The sequence below is a fragment of the Mytilus edulis genome, chromosome 6, assembly GCF_963676685.1.
Source record: "Mytilus edulis chromosome 6, xbMytEdul2.2, whole genome shotgun sequence".
In the NCBI taxonomy this organism is placed as follows: domain Eukaryota; kingdom Metazoa; phylum Mollusca; class Bivalvia; order Mytilida; family Mytilidae; genus Mytilus; species Mytilus edulis.
The window spans coordinates 8,135,794-8,150,547 of record NC_092349.1 but is presented as its reverse complement, the minus strand read 5'-3'; the positions used below and the strand labels follow the sequence as shown (position 1 = coordinate 8,150,547).

The 14,754-nt window shown below is 32.2% G+C and overlaps 1 long non-coding RNA gene across 1 annotated transcript; it reads left to right on the top strand.

The window, feature by feature from the left end:
* Positions 1-13,071: 13,071 nt before the first annotated feature.
* LOC139527054 (uncharacterized) lies at positions 13,072-14,747 on the top strand. Its single transcript, XR_011665249.1, has 3 exons — positions 13,072-13,187; positions 14,089-14,231; positions 14,648-14,747. It is a non-coding gene; the product is annotated as an uncharacterized lncRNA (long non-coding RNA).
* The last annotated feature ends 7 nt before the right edge of the window (positions 14,748-14,754 follow it).

Below are 14,754 nucleotides of genomic sequence, written 5' to 3'. Positions count from 1 at the left end.
CATGAAAAAAGGCGACCTTGCCTGATGACGTCGCATATAAAGAGCACAATTTTCTGAAAATCTTTGAAAAAGAACGATAAAAAGCATTAGTGTGAATATTTGTATCGATAGTAATATCCCCAGGTTTCATATCGTCTTTCATTTCATCCACAGCCGGGTTAAACATTTTTTCTGGATCCAAGATTCCCTCAGACAGCAGTGGTGTAAGCACGATAAAAATCAGTTGAAAACGACCAAAATCATCAAATTGATATAGGCCAAATAAACATTTAATAATTATAATATAAATCAAATGATTTGATAAAAATTACACAATAAAAACATACAGTACCAATTAGTCCGTTTCCTGGTGTAATTTAGTGGTATAGCGTTACCGCAAACATTTCTTTTGTTCTTTGCTTTTGGGGGGGGGGGGGGGGGGGGTAACGGCATTTAGTTCTTGTATTTGCATTAGAAGAAGAATGTGTTACTAATCTGTGTGTGCTTCTTTTTTTTGCATTTGTTGGTGATGCATTTCATTCATCAAATATGCAAAACACTTTAATCAAATTTGGAATTATTTATCTTTGAAAAATATCACAAATTGTCAGCAAAAATTCAGTAGTTTTCATAACTAAATAGTTTTATCAAAAAGTTCACTTTTAAATTTACACAATGTTTAAAGAAAATACAACAAAGTGTCAAAACTGAACCACTCCATAGCACACTGCGTTCCAGTATTGGTCTAAATTTCTCGTTCCATTATTATATTCCTCTTTCAATCTCATCATCCGTGCTTCTAGATTTCGCCATTTTCTTTTTCTTTTCGGCGCTGGATCGCCCTATACCCTATCGACAGCCTCCACGGAGTTCTCCAAAGTTGCTTGTTGGTCTTTATGAAAGTCCACAAAGAAGGGTGTCTAACCGAAACAGTGTTATTAATATCAAGTAAAAATATGTGATACATAATTAAATACGTCTTTGTGTTTGACATGACTGTTTTACACTTGTCATTTTGTAGCCCTTGAAAGTTTACTTTGCTGTGTGAGTCAAGGCTTAAATTGCTTAAATTTACTACCTAATTAGGTTTTAGATAGAGTTGTCCCGTTTGCAACCATATCACATATTCTTATGTTTATATAGACGTATTGGTGGCACTTATGTTCATATTTTTTAAGATTTTCTTAAACATAAAACCAAATTCGTAATATGGAACGGAGAAGCAAACGCTACAGCTATACATACTTGTACTGACGTGATTTTATACATAATAAATCAAATCATTTAACACCTTCGGTAGCCGGAAAAGGGGGGGGGGTAAAATGGTCTCCACTATTTTAGAAAAAGAATGTTTAATAATTAAAGAATAAACGAAAAATTGTGTATTAAATAAAATTACGAAATTTTTAACCTTATACTAAAGCCCCCCGAACCCCTTCATATCAGTTTAACTGTATAAGTGCATTTATATATATACCAAGCGAAAATTTAAATCTAAATCGTTTTAAGTAAAAAATATTCTGAATGTGAAGTTTATTAAATTGAGACCTTTTTCTCGTCAGATTAACTTTTGAAATAAACAGATAACACTTACTTTCAACGCTGTTGTTTGTTCTGTTGTTCATATCTCTTTCATAAACATTTCACATCTGGGGAGGGAACAACCCGTTCAAATAGTTCCTTTCGAAGTAGTCAAGAAAGTCCCTTAGTCCATTATACCGCCTGCAGAGTCTCTGAGTTCTACGGGATGTTCTCAACAAACGAAATTTCTGGCGCACAACAGCAATTGATAGGTATCCAATGGCCATAACTTTACGGACTAGGCTTTTTACTGCTGGTCGTCGTCGGTAACTTGCCGCAAGACCTAAGTTCTGGACTTTTCGCCACAAACTCTGATTGAAGTGAAAATAGCAACCACTAATTTGAGCGCGTGGAAGCTCAGTTAATTTCTACTGCTGATATCAATGCGAGCTCAAAATCACAGATGACTTTTCTTGGGCGCCATCTGTGCCGTGTGATTTGTCGAATTTTGACTTTCAGTGTTTCTAAAATATGTCTATAGTCACCAATACTGCGATCAGTCATTAGACAGTTTACAAAACACATCACCCTATTACGGTACCGGCCGTGAATGGTAAAATATTGTGAATATGGCCTTGGACAAGTTCTGAAGGTCCCGTCGCAATATATCTCTTTACATTGTCTAAGATTCAATAAGTTTTCATGTGTTGCATATATCAGAACACCCCAATCATTGTTTTTGTACAACAGAAATCTATCTTCCGACCATGTTCGTTTTCAATATCATGAGGCACAGCGGGGACGTGAGCTAGTCGAGTTCGTGTCATTGCGGAACGGACTCTGTGGAATTCAGGAATATGTTCTCGATCCCCGCCTCCTTGTGCCACATTTCTCGCAAAGTTGTTGTATACCCGCTTTATTGGGACGCTTGGGTCTTGTTGAATTGCACTACGCAAAGACTGTAATGTTGTATCGACTCCTATAACCGTGTCGTCTTCTTCGTGTGTATGGGGACCTTCTTGCAAAATAGTTATATTAGGTGCTTGGTCATCTAAGTTGAATATATTTGTAGGACTCAAATCTATGGCAGATTCCTAATCTATGGCAAATGTGACGTTACAAACGCCAAACAACTCAAATCTATGGCAGATCTTTGAAATGCGTCACAATTAAATAACGCCATATTACATCGTCGCCCCTGCAAACGTTGGCGGAACCCATAGATTTGAACACCATTCCAGATATAGGCATTTCCCTCGACAAAAATTTGCGGATAGTCTCAAGGAAGATGTGACCTATTACTAGTATCCGGAAGGCAGGCGAAATGTGCTGTACCGGCCAAAGCCCGCGATGAACAACGGCACCGCTTTTTTCATCAAATTTTTAAAGAAAGGAGTTATAGAAAACATTTTACTGCCTACGGCTGGCAAAGTTTATAAAGTGAAAGATAAAAAAAAACGAATATCAATTTGATTTAAATCGTCATTAAATTAAAAAAAAAAGATGTATTAACGAAGAAATAAATATTACATGTACTTGAAAATTGAAACTGTTCATTTTTATTTATCATTTCTGTTTTATAAAAAAAAAAAAACCTTCTTGTTTGTTAATGGACTAACTAGATTAGTTGACATGGTTTAATTTAAGGGATAAACAGGTAACATGCAAAGATTAGAAAATGTTTATTTTTAAGGAGCACATCATTTCAATCTTGAAGTCTGTATTAAGGTACAATGTATATGAATTCGTCATTTACGTTTGATTTTTACCATTACGATTTGGTTGACCATTATGGAATGTTTATTTCACAAATGTTTATAGACATGCTCCCGTTGTTGTACATGTCCACTTGTTTAAGACAAATCATTGGTCGTATAGGTACTGCATTATTTTCCATTTGCAATAGATTTGGAATCCGTGAACATAAATCCGCCATAGATTAGGAAATTACAAAACTTGCCATAGATTAGGATTGTAAAAAATCTGCCATAGATTTGGGATGACATGACGTCACATTTGCCATAGATTAGGAATCTGCCATAGATTTGGAACCCACCATAGATTTGAGTCCTACATATTTGTTTGAAGATTGGCCCTGCACTCCTGCAACATCGCCAGTATATAGCATGAATCCTCTGTCGGTTTTTCTGGTATTTGAAACCGTTGTATATTAACACTTTTCCTCCGCGATTTCCAGCAATGACCCTAGCTGCCATTTTTAAGGGACCGTTCAATATTTATCAGATGGATGGGCCGGTGCATTCTTAATATTGTTTCATTAAAAAAGTTATTGCCCATCCTTTTAAATTCTGAAAAAAAGGCCTTGCCCATCTAAAAAAATCTATAAAAAAAGTCCTTGCCCCTCTAAAACTCTATAAAGACAATCAAAAATTATTTAGGTTCTTTTTCTATTTTTAAGTTTTTAAATTTTTATGTCTTGAAATCAAAGAATAGACTTTATACAAAATTTAAAATGTGCTAGTTAATTATATATGTATATATCTATGTGTGTATCAGAACCATACATTTTATCGATTTTCAAAACCAGTATGAATATACATGTACAGATTTGATTTTATATGTACAGCCTCAAATACAATATTGATTTAAAATAAAGGAAATGATTTAAATTAAGGGACAATAACTCTTGGACTAGTAAACATATTATCATATACTGAATTACTAATTATTGTCCCCTAACAGAACATGTTTATAGTTCAAATATCAATGTCCCTTTATCTATTCTACTTTTCAAAAAAGAAATTTAATATGGTCTTTTTAAGCAAATATAGGCAGACATGTTTTTGACTTTAATGATGCAGCCTTTTTTGCCTATTAATTAATTCCCTAAATTTGACAGCTTAACACAAAACTATAAAACAACCTGGCATTCTTTAAGATCAATATATAAATGAGATAGCTGTACAGTTATATGAAAAATCTAAGTTGATTTGAAAAAGTTATAAAAAAAATGAAAGGTGACCATCTGAACTTAGTCTAAACTTAAAATTGTAGCTTTTTTTCAACCTATTAACTAAATCCATAAAATGACAGCAAAAAACCAAAATACTAAACAGCCTGGCATTCAGTAAGATCAATATAAAAATGATATAGCAGTAGAGTTTTATGAAAATGCAAGTTGATTTGAAAAAGTTATGAAAAAAATTAAAGATGACTATCTTGAAATAACCAAAAACTGAAAATTTAAGCTTTTTCTTAAACCTTTTTATTAAATCCATAAGAATAACAGCAACACACCAAACTACCAAACAACTAGGCATTCTATAAGATCAATACATGTATATAAATGAAATAGCTGTCAAGTTTTATGAAAATCCATGTTGATTTGAAAAAGTTATAATTTTTTTTAAAGATGACTATCTGGATTTAGCCTAAACTGAAAATTTGAGCTTTTTTTTTTAACCTTTTTATTAAATCCATAAGAATGACAGCAATACACCAAACTACCATTCAACCTGACATTCTGTAAGATCAATATATAAATGAAATAGCTGTAGAGTTTTATGAAAGTCCATGTTGATTTAAAAAAGTTATAAAAAAAATCAAAGATGACTATCTAGATTCAGCCTAAACTTAAAATTTGAGTTTTTTCTTTCTTACCTATTAATTAAATCTATAAATTTACCAGCAATACACCTAACTACCAAGCAACCTGGCTTTCTATAAGATCAATATATAAATGAGATAGCTGTAGAGTTTTAGGAAAATCCAAGTTGATTTGAAAAAGTTAGAAAAAAATTTAAAGTTTACTATCTGAATTTAGCCTTATCTAAAAATTTGAGTTTTTTTTTCTTACCTATTGTTAACTATTTAGTTTAGTAGTTTAGATATCATAGTTTAGTCTATATAGTCTTTAGTTCTATTTGTATGTATCTTTGTATTTACAGTGACTTGGTGGGTTTAGATTAAAATTGTACAAAGAACACTTCAGTCATTTATAGCCATTTAACACCTATTACTTAAATCCATAAATTTTATCGCAATACACCAAACTATTAAACAATATGGTCTGAACAGAAAATTCTAGCTTTTTATTCCTTAATTAAATCCTTAAAATTGACAGAAATGAGCCAAGCTACCAGTTTGTTGCGACATGTTTTGAGTGCCCGCAAAAGAAATATCCTACAAACCAATAAAATTGATAGCAACATTTTTCCTATAAAATATGTTCTGGCCCATCCACTAAATATTTAAAAAAAAGTTCTTGCCAATCCAAATATTTCCACAAAAAAGTGCTTGCCCCGTCCCATTTTGCACCGGCCCATCCATCTGATAAATATTGAACGGTCCCAATAGAGATGTAATGGTAAAGGGCAGCAGAGTCCTTTATATACCTTCTTTTCATGGGAACTTTCAATTTACTCAAAGATGTCAATTTCAAAACAAAATTGATATTTCTATATAAGGAATAGGGGCCAATGCAGTGCCATATTTTGACACTTCCTGTGCTTGCATCATCAACGTGGTAACGCGCATCACCGTTTTTACACACGTGCAAAGTGAGAAATTCTTGAATAGCTTAAAATAGGTTGAAATATGAAAGAATATTTTCTTATAAAAAATAAATAAAAAAGGGGAATCCGCGGCACACGTGTCTGCAATTGTAATCGCTTTTATGATAATTTAAGTATCAATATTCGGTTTTTTTTAAACAAGTTATATCTTTATAGAGGGGGGGCAAGGGGTTTAACTGTTATGCTGTTATGGGGCATTTTAATTCTTTGTTATCTGTTATTCTGAAAATATATTTATTGTTAGATGTTATTGACTTATTCTTTGTTAGCTGTTATAGGACTATTATCTATTTTGTTATCTGTTATTGTGAGAATGTATTTGCTGTTACTGTTATTGAAAATTGGAATGTTAGCATTTTGACAGCCAATCTTCCGTAGAATTTGAAGATAATTGAAAATTGTGATTTGAATGGATGATAGTCTCATTGGCACGCTTACCACATCTTCTTACAATGTATATCTATTGGGGTCTTTCTACTGGTAATATCGGGTGGCCCTGTATTTGCAGAAGAATTTCAGTAACATACTTCACATAAACATATTAAAAGCAATTGGACCCAGGACCATTCCAGTATATATTATTATTATACTTTGTATTAAATTCCATTGTCTGTGAACATGTAGCATTTTGTACAAATCATAATTCACTTATTACTTGTACAATAACTTATAGTATGGATTTTGTTATAAAAAAGCATTGGTACACCCTATAGATTATTTTTATTCAATGACCACATAATAATCTTTATGATGTACTGTTACACCACTGTCCCTGATTAGGGGAGGATTGGACACCAACTAGCATGCTAACGTTGACGCAATCACATTCTGTATGTGCCTACTTCCAAGTCAGGAGCCTGGATTCAGTGGTTGTATAGTTTGTTACTGTGTTACTAAGTTTCTCATTCACTATTTTGTGGATAAATTAGGCAGTTAGTTTTCTCCTTTGAATTATTTTACATTACTAAGTGGTATGGGTTTGAATTATGGCTTTTGAAATTATACAACATCTTTTTCTTTTAGCATTTATATTATAAGTGCTACTCCCTCTCTTTTCATTTACATGAAAGAGAACCCTACCACCATATTTTTAAAAGTTTTTTAACTGCTTCACATGGCGAAAATTGAAGCTCTGAAACCATTGATGCAAATAAAGATGTGTCTTCAGTTTAATTTTTCGATAAATACCCTTTTTAAAATCCTACAGCTTCTCCCATGCTGTACCCAAATTTTCCATATTCTATAATTTCACATAAGAGGCATGATTGGTGTTTCACTTGGTGTCATCCAAATTTTCACTAGGTCCAAATTCTATTATACTATCAGAATTGTCACTTGGGGCAATTTCTATTATCAGAAGAACCATAACTGGTATGCTTGTTTCAGTTACATGTCCTGTCTCAACTGATCTGGGTATTTTTTTTATTTTATAAGTAAGTTTTATCAGGAGGTCATTAAAACTTGTAAAGTATATATATTGCTTTTCAGAAGGAAAAAATCTAAAAATCAAATTGATAATAAATTCACTGGCTGCACTATTTTCAAAAATTAAATAAAAAAACCTAAATCATTAACAATTGGTCCCTCAAATGCCCTAGATTAAAAATATCCCTATATCAAAAACAGAAACTAGTAATTTCGTTCAGAAAAATTCAACAATCATACTATAACTTATTGCACAAGTTACGGGAAAAAATCAACCAAGGCAGAACTGACTCAACGGCCGAAACGTCTTGTTTACACAAATTAAAATTTTCTAGGTCCATACCACAAGTTATATACTAAGATCTACGAGTCATCTACTGGATTGGTCCTGGGCAGATTTATTTTCATATTTCATTTACTGTTATCTGTTATTATCCCTTTTCAATTCCTTGTTATCTGTTTTCCACCAAATCAATTCACTGTTTTGCTGTTATGGGGACCCCCCTTGCCCCCCCTCTTTATAAACATATGCGACGCATTTTTGATGTATTAAAGCAAGAATATGAAGTTAAAATCCAACCATTAATCTTTATCAGTTAATTTTTTATCATAGTTTAAAAATTGCACAATTGCACATATGGCTAACGCCTGACAATTCTTAGTCCTATAATATAAGCCTTCGTAGGTTCATATCGTCTTTATACGACGTTTTTTTAATCGGAATTTTTTTTTTAACAATCAAAAGTCTCGTGGTTCAGAATAGTTAGTAAAAAAGATCCGATTAAAAACGTCGAATGAAGACGATGTATACCTACGAAGGTTTATATAATAGGACTAGAGGATTCGGAACGTCGAATATATGTCATAGGGATAATTTGTGTAAATTATGCATCTTCATTTGGAACTATTTAAAAAGTGTATTCTTCATAAATCTGATACTTTTGAACTTTCACTGACAAACTGTTCGGTCATATATTGTTAAACTATTCATTATTTTATCGTAATCATTTTATTTGCAATGTTTGTCCGTCAAAGTAATTTCATTATGATGTAACGATTTTTCTTTATAAAGCTTGTTGTATTATAAGTAATAATTAAGTGTCAAGTATATTTTCACAAAGTCAGAAATTTGTTTCAAGATAATTCTTTTTGTAAATAATAGATAAAGTCACAGCTTTACATAGTTCTTAAGTTTTCTTACGTAAAGAATAATTAATCCTTTAGTAATTTCAATTACGGCGCTATTTAGCCTAAAGCTCAAACGACAGATTTTTGTTATAATCTTTTGTTAATTCTTATCGTATTATTTCATTGTCATTTAGTTATCTCCTTTCTATTATGAAATTGTCACCATGTAATTTCTTGATTTAAATATGTTTTCTGAAGTTTGTAACTTCAGTGAGAGTCGGGCATTCGTACTGGCAACATCCGCTCTATTTGTCAATTTGTATCAATTTGTTCAATGTGTTAAAGTACATCATTTTGTAAAACTACATGTATTCCATCCTGAATTATTAAACTGTTAACTACTGCATAGGACTTGTGTCTAATTCTACAAGTGGAGTTAAAGCGAGTATTCACATGGAAGTGACTAGATCCTAGTCATCATCTAATGTTGGCATCGCCAACATCTGCAACCGGTCGTGGGTTGCAGCTCGTTCCCGGTTACATTAATGGTGGAGCAAACCCAGAGGCGTGTCGACTTTTTAGTTCGACACACGGTACCAGTATCTCAAGCAGCAAGTGACATTATGATCGCTAGTTCCCGTCATCTTCGTTAATTCAGCGATGGAATATAGTTTTCGACCTCAGTGGACAACGCGGACATTTTATCCCAGTCAAAATCTACTGTGTGTCAGATGTGGATTACAAAATCATCACTTTGGAATATGTTCAGCAATCGATAAACAATGCTTCAAATGCACCAAATTCGGACATTATTCAAGGCAGTGTTGGAATAAATCGAATCAATCTTCAAACAAGTTACAGCGCGTCCAGAAATCACATCGAAAAAAAGAACGCGATACCAAAAGACTTAATGAATATTTTGAAAGAAAAAATGCAATGTGCGTGTTGCCATTCTCAGGCATAAGATCTACATCTTTTCAAAATTGTTTGGACGTTACTTTTATTCTTCGTTCCGAACTTAAGTCTGTAAAAAGTCAACTCCAAGAATGTAAAGTCACACACAGAAAGGATATCATAAAATTGCAAGACCAACTATCAGAGTTCAAGCGTAAAAACACCAGTCTAGAGAAGCAAATAGAAGACTCAGCAATTCAAGAATCAAAAACTGCCAAACAATATTCAGACGAAGTTTCTCAACTTAAATCTAAACTCAGTGATAGTGAAAATTTTGTTAACATAATAACAGGTCTTAACAAGCAAACTCAAACATGGATAACAGAACAGGAAGAAAAACACAAAACCGAAAAGGACCGACTCATTTGGCGTCATGATGAACTTTATAAAACTATTCAAATATTATCGGATGAAAATTATCGCTTAAAATCAATCCAACAACAGACAAATGGTCAATCATCTAATAACAACAAACTTTTTCGAGGAAACAGACATTACCGCAGAAGATAGTTTAATTCAACCACAAAGCGGGGACGCTTTGAATTTCAAAGGGGAGGGAATCTGTCATAGGGATAATTTGTGTAAATTATGCATCTTCATTTGGAACTATTTAAAAAGTGTATTCTTCATAAATCTGATACTTTTGAACTTTCACTGACAAACTGTTCGGTCATATATTGTTAAACTATTCATTATTTTATCGTAATCATTTTATTTGCAATGTTTGTCCGTCAAAGTAATTTCATTATGATGTAACGATTTTTCTTTATAAAGCTTGTTGTATTATAAGTAATAATTAAGTGTCAAGTATATTTTCACAAAGTCAGAAATTTGTTTCAAGATAATTCTTTTTGTAAATAATAGATAAAGTCACAGCTTTACATAGTTCTTAAGTTTTCTTACGTAAAGAATAATTAATCCTTTAGTAATTTCAATTACGGCGCTATTTAGCCTAAAGCTCAAACGACAGATTTTTGTTATAATCTTTTGTTAATTCTTATCGTATTATTTCATTGTCATTTAGTTATCTCCTTTCTATTATGAAATTGTCACCATGTAATTTCTTGATTTAAATATGTTTTCTGAAGTTTGTAACTTCAGTGAGAGTCGGGCATTCGTACTGGCAACATCCGCTCTATTTGTCAATTTGTATCAATTTGTTCAATGTGTTAAAGTACATCATTTTGTAAAACTACATGTATTCCATCCTGAATTATTAAACTGTTAACTACTGCATAGGACTTGTGTCTAATTCTACAAGTGGAGTTAAAGCGAGTATTCACATGGAAGTGACTAGATCCTAGTCATTATCTAATGTTGGCATCGCCAACATCTGCAACCGGTCGTGGGTTGCAGCTCGTTCTCAACTTCAAACCAGTAGCCAGTCTCCCGGTTACATATACCTAACTGTAAAGGTTTTTAAAATATAAAATGTACCCTGTGTTTAATAAGCATCTTTCTTTATTTAACGCTTCAACTAATTGGCGAATGTGGTGTAATCAAGCGACTTTCTCTTCCAAAACAAGTCGATCTTTATTGTATACGGTCTTTCTTAGGGGCTATAGTAGTCCATATCGGGATACACCAAAGACCTGAAAGTGGACATGAAATGACCTGGGCCCGTATATGTGTCGATATATTAAAATTAAAGTAACTTTTTAATTCTTCAATGGATTTCCTAAAAATAATTAAATTTTAGTTTAATGAAGGGACCATTTTCAGGTCTGTAGTGTAACCTATTTATATCATATTCGGTGTGATATGTCGGACTATCGAACCGTCGGACTAAAGAACCGTCGGACTATCGAACTGTCGGATTATCGAACCGTCGGACTATTGAACCGTCGGACTATCGAACCGTCGGACTGTCGAGCGGACCCCCGTATAATGATAATACAAACAGGTCCATCAGCTTATGTACATATTTTATGTCTATTTTTTTTCCAGTCTGCCTACCGCCAGCAAGACTGCATTTTCAAGTATGTCCGCAAGCTGATGGCGTTGTCTTTCCTTCCAGCAGATCACATCAGACCAGCTTTCAGGCGCCTGAAAGACCTACAGACAGACCCACTTCAGCGTCTTGTTAAGTATGTAGAAGAAATCATCAGAAGAGAAGAAGCCCTTCTACTTACTGCTTCCAAAACTGAAAGAAGAAGCTGAACTTCTCCCTAATCAGCTGAAGATGGTTACAGAGTGTAAGTTGACTCGTCAACAGAGGTCCACCTCCAAGTACCTACAAGCCAAGTATTTCCAGTTGTGGGACCAGTATAGAGACGGGGAATTAACCGCTAGTCAGCTTATCCGTATGTGCGGTCCGTCAGCTGATTAAAAGACATTTCGTTATCTGAATGAAAAACGCTCAGTGGTCAGTTGTACTCAACTAAAAGGGCCATATTTAACCATAAAGTTTTAAATATAATCGTTGATCCTACAAAATTTCAAAAACATGAAAATAATATAATCTTTTTATTAAATAATAATTCATACACAATCCTAAAATTGACTTCCTCTTTCATCTCAGACACTTTGAACCTTTGTAAAGCAGAACAAACTCTATAAAATTGTCAATATGTCTAATTCATAATCATTGTTTATAATTATAATATTACATATTAATAAAGTCATTATTTGCAATACTTATTATGTTTGACCAACTATGTAATTCATATACCATCCCAGGTAGCACAAAACATTTTCAAAACATTTTTATAAGGTTGTATAAATGTCTTATCAAAACGTTGTCAAACAAATATTTTCGTGATGTTATGTGAATATTTTTTCTTTGATTTTTAAAACATTTATTTAAAACATTTTTTGAAAATATTTTTACAATGATGTAAGAATATTCATAAAAATGTTTTCGATAATATTTTTTAAGATATTTTGTATGAATGTTTTATAAATGTTCAGAAGATATGTAGGTTCTACCTCTGAAAAACATTTTAAAAGTATATAAGTAGAACATTCTTAACAATATCACTCCGATGTTTTAAAAATATTTTCTAAAAATGTTTCATGAAATGTTTAAATAACATGCCTTTGAGATATTTTAACAACATTTCTTCATAATATTTGATGAAAACATTTTGAAAACGTTACGCTTTTAATATTGAGAAAATGAATTTATAAAACATTTTGTTGCTAATATTTTGACAACATTTTAAAATAATATTATGAACACATTTACCCCAAAACATTTTAAAAACGTTTCGCATTTAATATTGAGAAAATGACTCTATAAAACATTTTGTTGCTTATATTTTAACAACATTCTAAAATAATATTATGAATACATTTACAAAAAAATATTTAATAGAAAATGTTTTAACAATATTTTACAAACATTGATTTAGGTTATGTAAAATACTTTATTTTATTTAATAAATGACAGAGATTGGAGCTGTACCTCGATCCCATATACATATAGCATTATATAGTGCACGCACTGCTATTTTCCGGATTTTATATTCCACTACCGACATCAAACGTTTACACATTTAAAATCTAACTGTTCCCGATGATCAACGGACATGATCCAAAGGAATTTTGAAACCAGTAACCGGAAGTTTTAATTATTGCCATGCTGTAAACAAAGACAAAGGAAACGTACAAAATAAAGAATAACCTTATCATGCGTTAAAACTGGTAAGATATGACACTAGTTCACATTTATAAATCATTGTTATGCTTCTAAAAATATCTTGGTTAATTTGTTTAATATATTCAAACAATAAATACGAGTGTAAGCAAGTATAATACAAAAAGGGGGGATGATGATAATTTAGTCTGCCTTGATGTTGTGATGTGTATGTCCAGTGAACATTAGAATTATACAAACAGGGTTAAACTTAAGGCTTTTTTTATATTATTTTAAAGTCTATAAATGCAATCACTTGTAACCACTGAGCATGTCTGAAAAGTTCTGTTATAAGCATTACAAGTCAGCCCATTATTTGCTTTAACAGACAGGGCAATACTTTATTTGCTCCATCGCTGGCTACACATCTACTTATCAAGGGAATCTCAAATACGCAATGATTATCAAAGCTTTTGCTATTTGACAAAGCGAGTGTTGTTGCCTCTATAATATATTGTTTTATGTTTTTGTAACTTGTACTTTTGTGTTGAGCCCTACAAGTAACAACCTATCACCCAGCCAGATAATTATTTATGTGCCGATCCCAAGACAGGAGTTTGATTCAGTAGTTGCCGGTTCATTTCTGACAAATTTGTTTTTTCGTTAAACTTTATAAATTATGCCATTCCTTTCATTGTTAGAATTGTTTAAATTATACGACTTTACAGGACGTATTATGGTAATGTATACTGTGTCCGTCTGTCGGTCGGCCTGTTCGTTCCTCTATCTGTTGCGTCAACATGTCCGACACTAACTCAAAAAAGCTTTAACTAATTTGAATAACACTGGATTGTTTATATACATGGAGCAGCTGTTCACTTTTAAATGTTGTGGCCTTTGTAGCTGACTATTACACTGTGACTTTTTCTAACTTATATTTTATTCATTTGTTTATTTTAACTTTTGTAGGATCAATTAGACGTTCCAAAATTTATGATAAATTTTCTGAAATGCAGATTAAAATGGAGAATGGAAATTTTTATGGGGATTTTAAAGAAGAATATAAGCTTAGAAATGACTACAAATATCCTGGAAGAGCAAATTTTTTGAAGGTATTTATTATTTTAAATCCTCAATCTACATTGCATGTATTTGCACAAAAATATACAATAACCATTACAAAATATTTTTTTTTATGGAAGACCAAGAAAATGTTACAGGTTCTTCATGGCTGGCTACTCTTTATAGTTGAGAAAACTATAGTGTCTTATTTTAAAAACTGGTGAAATCTACCGTTACACTTGTTTAATAATAATAAAAACCTCTAGATGTTTAAAATAGCTACAATTGTTGCTTCACAATCAATTAACACTGATAAGTTGACACTTTTCAATATATTTTTGTAAAACCGCTGGATTTAATGAAGAGAAATAGTTTATAGTGTAATTTTGATTAAATTAACTGAAATTTCAGCCACTTGTTTAATCACTAAACTGAAGGACTAATTTGCTTACACTTTATTTTACAGAAGCCAGCAGATGTCAAAGGAAATAAAAAGAATGGAACAAAGGAAACTTTGAAAAAGAACAGTGATATGAAAATATTGAATAAATGTTTTGCATTTATAATTGTAGT